This window comes from Helianthus annuus, chromosome 7, assembly GCF_002127325.2.
Source record: "Helianthus annuus cultivar XRQ/B chromosome 7, HanXRQr2.0-SUNRISE, whole genome shotgun sequence".
In the NCBI taxonomy this organism is placed as follows: Eukaryota; Viridiplantae; Streptophyta; class Magnoliopsida; order Asterales; family Asteraceae; genus Helianthus; species Helianthus annuus.
In genome coordinates this window covers 116,004,816-116,011,779 of record NC_035439.2, presented here as the reverse complement: position 1 = coordinate 116,011,779, position 6,964 = coordinate 116,004,816, and positions in this window count along the sequence as shown.

The window sequence follows — 6,964 nt, the reverse complement described above, 5'->3', positions numbered from 1 at the left end:
GAAGATTACAAAGGCTGAATGATTCATGATGAGATGATTTGGTTTAATCTTTGATTAAGAAGGGAGAAGAGCACAGGAGAAAGAGAAGGAGAAGAAGATTCAGATCTAGGGTTTTGAAAAGGAAAAAAGGAGACGGAGGGAGTATAAAAGGGATGGAAGTGTGGTACTGTTGGGCGGGAAAACAGAACTGAAGATGCCCTAATTAAGTGACACGTGGCCCTAATCACTTTCATTTATTATATATAATAGATTTTACTTGATTTAATTTTATGAGATATTATTTTGTAAAGGGCAATGAGCGTCCCTATGGTATGAAGCAAAAATCAACTTTAGTCCATATTTGCAAAAAAACAGAAACTTGCGTACATGCGGTTTGAAAAACGCTACACTCTGGGACCCTAAAATTTGTTGCCGTCAGTTTGATCGTTTGAAAAATGGTGAAAAGTCTATTTTACCCCTCATCCTTAATGTGAAGAGTCTATTTTACCCTTGATCCTTATTATTATTACTATACCTAATCTTCTTCTTAAGCAAAACTGTACAATCGCAACAACTTGATATACCAAAATTTCTTATGTTTTACACACAAATCACCAAACTTTGATATATTTTGCAACCCCAGTCAAGCCCCAAACTCCGTCCAAATCCGGTTTAAAACATAGATATCAGAAATAGTTCCACCGTCCTTTGGAAGATAACCTGTAACTTTGAACAGTTGGGGTTCTTAGTTCATTTGAACGTGGGAAGGAATCTAGGGCGGGCTAATCATGGTGTTAAAGAATTAATAAATTATTTGGTTTTGAATTTGAGAGTGAATGCTAGAAGTGTTAGGTAGTAGTAGTGGTGCAGAAGGACGCAAAGTGTTATGAGTTTTAAACAAGAGGGTTTAATGTGTTAAAGTTGTGAGATTACCATAATAACGTTTGACCTAATAGTCAAACTAACGGGGACTTCAGAGAAGAACGCAAACTTAAACGAATTGGAAACCCAAGGGACGCAAGTATCCATTTTTTTTTACAAATATGGATTCAACTATTTTAATGATACATATAACTATTGATTTTTAATTAATTTTTATTAATTAAGAAATATAATACAAAGAGATAGAACTAAGAAAAACGAAAAAAATAATTTAGACTCATAGGAATCATGATGCATAAAACGAGTTAATTTTTTTTTTTTTTTTTTTTTTTTTTGAAGTATGGATTACAAACTTTCAAATTCAGATTTTTATGAGAAAATAAGTACATAGTTATCAATCGTGTATGATATTATTAAACTAAAAAAATACTAACTGATATTTTATTTTGTATAATTATGTCATGCATAATTTGAGTAACTAAATAGTTATATGTACCCATGGCATTATAGCCTAGTGGTATCTTAGGGGTGAGATAAGTCTTATGGCCATTAGGTCATGGGTTCGATTCCCACAAAGGGGGTTTTCCCAGATTTATTGGGTTTCCTCCTGAATTGGTGTATAGGCATTATTGCCTAGTGGAGATGGATATGATCAGATGATTCTGCTGATGGCACGATTATACTTCAGTGGTCCGTCAGTGATCCAAATTTGTCGTTCAAAAAAAAATAGTTATATGTATCATTAAAATTCATTTATGTCAATGTGAGTAATTTCTCTCTTTTGTTCATAAAGTTGAGATCAAATCTTTCAAAGTATATGCATATTTATATTTAAGAGGAGTAAATTAGTTTGTCATTCGAAAAATATTAAAATGTATTTGTAACATTAGATGTAAAAAGTAATAATGTACAACATGTGTTAACGTTAACTAAGTTTTTTTTTCAGCGCTTCATGGCGAGAGTGTAGTCGTTTTTCCCCACGCAAGTCATTATCAGTTTGACTTGTTGAAAAACATAAAAGCGAACACAGATCTCGTACTGGCAACAATGTTATTCGCTGATTGGTGGTTGGGTTCGTCACGTCACTGCAACGGTAATGTCACTTCCTAATGCCTATGATACAAAAAATACCCGATTTTGAACACAATTTTGTTTAAAAAAATCTACACAATAACGTTAAAAAATAAATAAACACACTCTCGCTCATTCTATTTTTTTAGTTAACAAACGAAAGTTGTTGCATAAATATGAAATTATTAGAAAATTAAACGGGTTATACGTTTGTATTATATATAGTATGCGGGGTGAAAATGAATATTAGAAAAAACTTAGATTCCACTAAAAGACAAAACTTTCTTGGTGATAAAGTGGAAAACCAAAAATTAGTTGTGAAAGCTGAAAACCAAAAACTTTCATATAACACTTAAATTGTGTTTTAATATTAATAAAATAAAATATAATAATGACGTGTGGAATAATTTTAATGATGTAGCAATTCATTCATTACATTACATTACCTCAAATATAGTTCATCTGAGAGACAATAATTAACTGGTTAAATAAATGGTTTAAATTGACCAATTTAACTTGTGGGTAAAGTTCTTGTACAAATAATCTTAACATACTAAACATACAAATTGAAGGAAAACTCAAAAAGACAAGGTGGCATTTTTGTAATTATCAATAACTATCAAAGTTACTCTACAAATATACCTAAAAAAACCTAACCACTCCCCCCACCCCAAAAAAAAACCTAAACCCCCCACCCCCACCCCCAAAAACCTAAAAAAAACCTACCCCCCCCCCCCCACCCCCCAAAAACCTAAAAAAAAACCTAACCCCCCCCCCCCCAAAAAAAAACCTAAAAAAACATAACCCCCCCCCCCACGCCCAAAACCCTAAAAAAAACCTAACCCCCCCCCCACCCAAGCTAAAATGCTAAAAACTAAACCCCCCAAAAAACCTAAAAAAATCTAAAAAAAATTAAAAAAAAACACACACAAATTATTTTATTTTATTTTTTTAACATTTTTTATTAAAAAATCGCTACTTTTAGTAGCAGCCAAAAAAATTTTTTTTTTTTTTTTTTTTTTTTGCTAACGAAATGTAGCGATTTTTTTAATAAAAAATATTAAAAAAAAATTGTGTTTTTTTAGGTATTTTTGGTTGTAACTTTGATAGTTGGTGGTAATTACAAAAATGCCACCTTGTCTTTTTGGGTTTTCCTTCAATTTGTATGTTTAGTATGTTAAGATTATTTGTATTTGATCTTTTGCCTTTAACTTGTTTAGTTAAACAAATTGTCCTCTCAACCAGTTTGAACTTAGGAAAAAAATAAGTGTTAAATATGTTCTGTAAGTCCTGAAAAAATAAGATATCAAGCAAACTACAACTGGCTGGCGAAATCAAACAATTACAACGATCAAGAACACGAAGAACAATTACTTCAACCTTGCATAAGATTATAATATGAACTATGAATCGTCTGATACAAGGAATTCTCTCCATCTCGAGTTCTCTTTTTGGAATGACTTTTTCTGTAAACGGCTAGAATGGGCCATTCCCTATATAGCCCATTCTGAACGGCTAACCTAATAAATGAGCGATTAAATTGTCATTTTAGTCCCTGAGTTTTGTCCAAATTTGTCATTTTAGTCCAAATAGTTTTTTTTTTTGCCTCTGGGTCCCTGACTTTTCCCTTTTGTTGCCATTTTGATCACATACACTAACTCCATCCAAAAACTCTATCTTTAACCAGGGGTATTTTGGGGATTTTCATTTTAAATGTTTTCAATTGCCATTTTGATCCAATTCCAAAAAATCAAAAAAAATCCAAAAAATCAAAAGAAATTCCAAAAAATTCTAAAAAACAATAAAAATTCTAAAAAATTCTAAAAAAATACAAAAAATCCATTTCGGCGCGAAACGTTTCAAACCCAAACCGTTTCGAGCTGAACCGTTTCGAGCTGAGCCGTTTCGAGCTGAGCCGTTTCGACGCGAGCCGTTTCGAGCTGAACCGTTTCGAACCGAACCGTTTCTAGCTGAACCGTTTCGAACCCGAACCGTTTCGAGCTGAACCGTTTCGAACCCGAACCGTTTCGAGCTGAACCGTTTCAACGCGAACCGTTTCGAGCTGAACCGTTTCGACCCGTACCGTCTCGAACCGAACCGTTTCGAACCGACCCGTTTCGAACCCGAACCGTTTCGAGCTGAACCGTTTCAACGCGAACCGTTTCGAGCTGAACCGTTTCGACCCGTACCGTCTCGAACCGAACCGTTTCGAACCGACCCGTTTCGAGCTGAACCGTTCCAAAAAATTCTAAAAAATAATAAAAATTCTAAAAAATCAAAAAAATTCTAAAAAATCCAAAAATCCGTTTCGGCGCGAACCGTTTCGAACCCGAACCGTTTCGAGCTGAACCGGTACCGTCGAAACGGTTCAGCTCGAAACGGTTCGGTTCGAAACGGTTCAGCTAGAAACGGTTCAGCTCGAAACGGTTCGGCTCGAAACGGTTTCGCTCGAAACGGTTCAGCTCGAAACGGTTCGCGTCGAAACGGTTCAGCTCGAAACGGTACGGGTCGAAACAGTTCGCGTCGAAACGGTTCAGCTCGAAACGGTTCGGTTCGAAACGGTTCAGCTAGAAACGGTTCAGCTCGAAACGGTTCGGCTCGAAGCTCGAAACGGTTCAGCTCGAAACGGTTCGCGTCGAAACGGTTTAGCTCCAAACGGTACGGGTCGAAACGGTTCGCGTCGAAACGGTTCAGCTCGAAACGGTTCGGGTCGAAACGGTACGGGTCGAAACGGTTCGCGTCGAAACGTCTCAGCTCGAAACGGTTCGGGTCGAAACGGTTCGCGTCGAAACGGTTCAGCTCGAAACGATTCGGGTTCGAAACGGTTCGTGCCGAAACGGATTTTTTGTATTTTTTTTAGAATTTTTATTATTTTTTAGAATTTTTTGGAATTTTTTTGATTTTTTGGAATTGGATCAAAATGGCAATTGAAAACATTTAAAATGAAAATCCCCAAAATACCCCTGGTTAAAGATGGAGTTTTTGGATGGAGTTAGTGTATGTGATCAAAATGGCAACAAAAGGGAAAAGTCAGAGACCCAGAGGCAAAAAAAAAAACTATTTGGACTAAAATAGCAAATTTGAACAAAACTCAGGGACTAAAATGGCAATTTACTCTAAATGAGCTTAAAACAACTTTAAATACTCTAGATAGCCCATTCCCTATATGGGCTTCCCATGAGCCTGGCCCACATGGCCTAGACAAGGCCCAAAAGCACTTTTATAGCCCAATGCTAATACAATTACAAACCAACTCAATTAAATCTTAGCTTGCAACCCATAGCCTATCATTTATATTTGATACATTAATCTCAAATATTTAGGCCTTACATGTTCAACCCAACAACCCATTTATTTATGACCCATTTGCAGTTTGATTAAAACTCATTTACAACCTGTTAACTTCTTTGATTCCACGAGATAGATAAGTTACATGGGTTGTTTATGTCACAAGTGACATGATTTCAAGTGTGTTTGGGTTTAGTGAACGCTATGTACGAATAGAAACACTAGAAAAGTATTAGTTACTTTATCATGTTCTTTGTTGAATTTAACTGTTGTTGATGTATTAGCACAAAGAGACTCAATAAACAACATTGGATAATCTAAACGATAAACCCATAGTTGTAATATGTAATCCTAAACTAAAGTAACCATGTTATAATTCAAACACCTCTGATGGATTAATAGGTCTAGGGTTTAACTAAATTCCATATGGTTAAGATATGGACATCAATGCACTAAATAAGGATTACATTGTCTATTAGGCTCTCCGTAGCGGGGCTGCATATCACGCTAGAGAGGGGTATAGCGCCCTATAGTGTCCAACAACACCATTACGGCCGGCGTTATAGGGTTTGATTTTTGATTCCTTGCGAAAATTATCACGCCGTGGCATAACCTCCCCCACTCACACACATATATTTACATACATATGTATGTATAATTGAAGGGGTTATATAACCCCCTTACCCCTACAACCTCTTGTGATATAAAACCCTATAAAGCCCTCTCTTGCGTTTTTCCGTCACTTGTCGCATAACGCCTACTAAAGGGCTTTATTACTACTACACATGCCTTAATTCAACCATATTTTGTTATTGACTCATTCACTATAACACGGAGCACATCGAAGAATTAGAGCTAAAAAGGACTCCAATTTAAACAGGCCACAACTTTTGCTCCATTAAAAGTTAGTGGGCCCACTGCATATGGTTGATACGTCTCAATGGGCCCCAAGGGAGGTTTCTACTTTCTAGTCCAAAATCCTTCAGCTGGTCCTCGATGTTAAATTACAAGAATTTCATCAATTTTTGTTACTTGACATTATTACACTTTGATTGTAAAAACAAGGTCGTAAAAAGCGCTAGGCGCTAGTCGGTCAGTGAGGTACCAAAAAAGATTAGTTCTTTTGTTTTCTAGATTTGGCATTACCAAAAAAGATTTTGATGTAATAGTTATTCAAAAAAAAGTGTCACATTATTACTGCTTCGTTACTATACGACTTTTGATTATACTGATTTTATTAAGAAAAACTTCGTGACCATACTGCTTTACACTTTACACCCCTTATTGAAATCATATGGAAAATGGGGGGTGACATAATGCGAGGTTAAGTTTTTTTTTTTTAGGTTTTGAATCACATGTAAGTGACTCAAGGTTGATTTTTTTTAGGCGAGTGACTATGGTGATTTTCTTTTCTTTTTCCTTTTTTTCAAGTATCAGTTTTTTTTACTCTTTTACTATATATAATATACTATACGCTTTTAGCCTTTTCGCTTTTAATATAGACGTTAAGTTTTTCGACAATATTACTATTCAATTTTTTTACATACAAGTTTATGCTTTATGTAATTGTACATTGTGCTTTGTTGATCATGCTTTTTGTGTAACTTTCCTTTTCTTCGGTTAGACTCGTATATGCTACGTGCGTGTTTCAGTGTATTTTTTTTTTGTTGTTGCCCCGTCGCAACATTTGGGGTCCTAAGCTTGCATGAAAAAAATAAAAAAAAAAAAAAGCAGTTTATTAAGC